Consider the following 5503-nt stretch of genomic DNA (forward strand, 5'->3'; position numbering starts at 1 on the left):
AGGCTTCCAGAGCCATTTCTGTCATCTCATTTAGGCTTCCAGAGCCATTACTGTCATCTGGTTTAGGCTTCCAGAGCCATTTCTGTCGTCTTGTTTAGGCTTCCAGAGCCATTACTGTCATCTGGTTTAGGCTTCCAGAGCCATTTCTGTCATCTCGTTTAGGCTCCCAGAGCCATTTCTGTCATCTTGTTTAGGCTTCCAGAGCCATTTCTGTCGTCTTGTTTAGGCTTCCAGAGCCATTTCCGTCATCTTGTTTAGGCTTCCAGAGTCATTTCCGTCATCTTGTTTAGGCTTCCAAAGCCATTTCTGTCGTCTTGTTTAGGCTTCCAGAGCCATTACTGTCATCTGGTTTAGGCTTCCAGAGCCATTTCTGTCATCTCGTTTAGGCTCCCAGAGCCATTTCTGTCATCTTGTTTAGGCTTCCAGAGCCATTTCTGTCATCTTGTTTAGGCTTCCAGAGCCATTTCTGTCGTCTTGTTTAGGCTTCCAGAGCCATTTCCGTCATCTTGTTTAGGCTTCCAGAGCCATTTCTGTCGTCTTGTTAAGGCTTCCAAAGCCATTTCTATCGTCTTGTTTAGGCTTCCAGGGCTGTTACTTTATAGTTTAGCTTTTAGAGTTAGTTTTTGGTTTGGCTTCCAGAGCCATTATTCTTCTAGTTTAGTGTTTAGAGCTAGCCTTTTGATTTGGCTTCCAGAGCTATTTATTTTCTCAGTTTGACGTTCAGAGTCATCATCATCACTTTTTAGTTTCGGCGTTCAGAGCCATCATTGTCGCTTTTCAGTTTGGCGTTCAGAGCCATCATCGGCTTTCAGATCGACATTCGGAGTCGCTCCTCAGTTCGACGTTCAGAGTCATCATCATCGTTTCTCAGTTTTGGCGTTCAGAGCCATCACTACTTTCAGTTTGGCGTTCAGAGCCATCATTGCTTTTCAGTTTTGGCGTTCAGAGCCATCACTATTTTCAGTTTGGCGTTCTGAGCCTTCATCACTATTCAGTTTGGCTTTCAGAGCCATCATCGTTCTCAGTTTTGGTGTTCAGAGCCTTCATCACTATATTCAGTTTTGGCGTTCAGAGCCATCATCGCTTTTTAGTTTTGGCGTTCAGAGCCATCACCGCTTTTTAGTTTTGGCGTTTAGAGCCATCATCGCATCATTTATTTTCAGCCAGCGTTCAAAGCCTTCATCACTATATTCAGTTTGGCGTTCAGAGCCATCATCGCTTTTTAGTTTTGGCGTTCAGAGCCATCATCGTTTTTAGTTTTGGCGTTCAGAGCCATCACCGCTTTTTAGTTTTGGCGTTCAGAGCCATCATCGCATCTTAGTTGGCGTTCAGAGCCTTCATCGCTATTCAGTTCAGCGTTCAGAACCATCATCACTCATCAGTTTTGGCATTCAGAGCCATCATCTATTTTCAGCCAGCGTTCAGAGCCATCATCGATTTTCAGTTTTGGCATTCAGAGCCTTCATTACTTTCCAGTCTTGGCATTTAGAGCCATTCTTCGTGCCCATTCATGCGTTTTAGAGTCACTTTCTCTCTTAGTTTTGGCGTTTAGAGCCGTTTTTCATACTCATTCAGGCATTCGATGCCAACATCTTTCTTTAGTTTGGCGTTCAGAGCCATTGTACATATCTGTTTAGGCACCTTGAGTCACCATCTTTCCGTGTTATTGACGATTGGAGTCACTTCTCTTCCTTTGTACCATTCCGAGTCACAGTTCTGTTCCCCAGTATTTACATTCACTGACATTGTCCACTCTGGCTTTCATGGTATCGCACTTACTCTCATTTTTTCCTCACCTGGTTACCTTGTGCTTATCGCCTATTCGTCATTGTTCCTCCAGATTTCCCTCCTCATTGCTTATGATGATGTCCTTTGAGTTCACGACACATACTTCCGTCATGTAGTGAGCACCCTACACTCGTCATTTTCATATAGTTCACTTAGGATAGTCTCCTTCTAGCGCATTCTTTCCCGTGCTTCAAAGTGGTTCGACCGTTACTCATTATTGATATGGTTTTTCGAGTCACTTTTGGAGATGTCTTGGAGGGAGACTGGGTCTTCGGTGTGGCTTCAGAGACACTTTTGAAACATTCGTTTTCTTTTAGGATTAAAGTCTCTGTGTTTGTCTCTTGGCTTGAGTGAGTTCATGTCTCACTGGTGTCCCTATGGGGGTCTCCTTGGTTCTTCGGTAGAGTTCACTTCGTTTCACTCACTATTCACACTTTCTTTTCACTCCAGTGTTCTCATTCCCTGCACTCGTAAACTCTATCGAAGAGGGGCATATTTGTAGACCCCCTCATAAAGGACAGGAAGCAGATTGTTTTTTGGGGGGATTTTATTTTCTGACGACCCGGGAAAGATGGGGCTGCTTTGGGCGGCCATAGGATGGGATGGAGGAGCTGCTGGTGGCGGCGAGAGGGACAGCTTGGAGGAGAAGCTGTCAGGGAAAAGTGAGATCTTTTGATTTTTTATTTTTTTTGGAGGAAGCTGAAAACGACCACCACGGTCCGGGGGGAAGAGGAGAGAGAGACGACACCACCTTCAGCTGGAGAGCTCAGGTATGGCCATCTCCTCCATTCTGGTCTTGCTTTTTCGCTTTTTTTTTTTACTCAGTTCATGCTGTGAATCTATGCTTCTCTGTCATTGGGATTGTTGCTTATGGCTTTGGCACCATTCTTTCTGAACCCCCGCGCGCGTCTATCTCCTGTAACTTTCACGTGAACACCCCCCAGCATCCATGCTTGTCCCTGTTCTCCTCCTTCGTCAATGGACGGAAGTCCACTTGGTGCCGCCCACATGATTTCCCGCCTCCGCCGAGGCCAAAGGCAGCGCCCCCACCCCTTCACGTTCCCTTGGACAGCCCCATGATCGCCGCCTTATCCATCAGACCGCTGCCGCCGGAGGAGGAAGCCCGTCAGCCGACGCCAGGGTCTGCCACCTTTCTCTCCATCGAGATCCTCGCCTCGTGGCAGCGACGAAGGCGAGGCCTGCAGCGCCGACGGCGATAGAGACCACGCGACCACCAGCGGACGCGAGCGTCTCCGCCACCTTTCTCCTCGCGCTCGCCACCACCTTCCCTGGCCGTCATTTCCCGCCGCCATTGGTCGTCGTTCCTACCGTCTTCGTGGGCGGCGCGCGAGTCCGAAGCCATTCATCTCAATGGCAGCCTCGCCCCTCGTCTTGCCGGCGGCAGCGACCTTCTTAGAGGGATGTAGCCCCGGCGGAGGAGTGGGTGTTGGAGGGGGGGGGGTTGTTTGCTTTGGGCTTGCTGATGGTGTTCGTTTGTGGGCTTGCCCATTGGGTGGTGGATCTTGGGCTTGAGAAGCAGCCCATGCCCAGTTTACACCTCCAAGCCCAATCTCAATTGGCACATCCAGGCCTCCTTTTTGAAGTCCAAGGCCCATTTGAAGTCCAAGGCCCATTTTTGAAAATCCAAGGCCTATTATTTTTTTTTTATCATTAATTCACTTTTTAAAATCCTATTATCATTACTATTTTTATCACTAATTCAACTTTTAAAATCTTATTAGTATTATTATTATTATTATTTTCATTATCATTAATTTAAACATTTAAAATCTTATTATTATTATTATCATTAATTCAACTTTCATAAACTTATCATTATTACTATTATCATTATTATTATTATTAATTCAGCTTTCGAAATCTTATTATTAGCTATTATTATTATTATTATTAACTATTGTTATTATTAGCTGTTATTATTATTATTAATTATTATTATTATTAATTATTGTTATTATTAGCTATTATTATTATTATTGTTAATTATTGTTATTATTAGCCATTATTATTATTATTATTTCAATTATCATTATTATTGACTGTTATTACTATTATTATTATTATTATTATTAACTGTTGTTATTATTATTATTAATTATTGTTATTGTTAGTTATTATTATTATTATTATCTCAATCATTATTATTACCAGCTATTATTACTATTATTATTATTATTATTATTATTAACGGTTGTTATTATTATTATTTCAATTATTATTATTATTAATTATTGTTATTATTAGCTATTATTATTATTATTATTAACAGATATTATTATTATTATTATTATTATTATTATTATTAACTATTATTATTATTGTTATTTCAATTATTATTATTAATTATTATTATTATTAGCTATTATTATTATTATTATTTCAATTATAATTGTTATTACTATTATTATTATTATTATCCTTGTCATTATTATTATTAGTTCAATTTTCCAAATCCTACTATTATTATTATAATTATTATCTTTAATTCAACTTTCAAAATTTTAATTATTATTATTATTATTGTAGTTAACTAGTATTATTATTATTATTAGCGGATATTATTATTATTATTATTATTAACGGATATTATTATTATTAATTGTTATTATTGCTATTATTATTATTATTATTACCATTATTATTATTATTATCATTGTCATTATTATTATTTGTTCAATTTTTCGAATCTTATTATTATTATTATTATTATTATTATTATTATTGTTAATTCAACTTTTTCGAAATCCTGTTATTATTATTATCACCATAGTCATTGTTATTATTAATTCAACTTTCCAAATCTTATTATTGTCATTATTATTATTATTATTATTATCATCGTTGTTATTTCTATTGTTATTATCCTTAGAATTATTATTGATATTATTATTATTACTGTTATTATTGTCATTATTGTTATTATTATTATTGTGATTGTCATTATTATCATTATCATTGAAAATCTATATTCTCGCAGGTTAATCTCTTGAATCATTATTTTTATTATTAATCCAACCTTTTAAAATCTTATCATTATTAATATTATTATTATTATTATTAACTCCACTTTCAAAATCTTATTCTTATTTTTATTAATTAATCCAACCTTTTAAAAATCTTATCATAAATCTTACTATTATTATTATTATCATTATCAATTCAACTTTCAAAATCTTATTCTTATTTTTATTAATTAATCCAACCTTTTAAAAATCTTATCATAAATCTTACTATTATTATTATTATTACCATTATCAATTCAACCTTCAAAATCTTATTCTTATTTTTATTAATTAATCCAACCTTTTAAAAATCTTATCATAAATCTTACTATTATTATTATTATCATTATCAATTCAACTTTCAAAATCTTATTCTTATTTTTATTAATTAATCCAACCTTTTAAAAATCTTATCATAAATCTTACTATTATTATTATTATTACCATTATCAATTCAACCTTCAAAATCTCATTCTTATTTTTATTAATTAATCCAACCTTTTAAAAACCTTATCATTAATCTTACTATTATTTATTATTATTAATTCCGCTTTCAAAATCTTATTCTTATTTTTATTATTAATCCAACCTTTTAAAATTTTAATATTATTATTATTATTATTATTATTATTATTAATTCCACTTTCAAAATCTTATTATTATTATTATTATTATTATTATTATCGTTATTA

Source organism: Vitis riparia, chromosome 8, assembly GCF_004353265.1.
Source record: "Vitis riparia cultivar Riparia Gloire de Montpellier isolate 1030 chromosome 8, EGFV_Vit.rip_1.0, whole genome shotgun sequence".
In the NCBI taxonomy this organism is placed as follows: domain Eukaryota; kingdom Viridiplantae; phylum Streptophyta; class Magnoliopsida; order Vitales; family Vitaceae; genus Vitis; species Vitis riparia.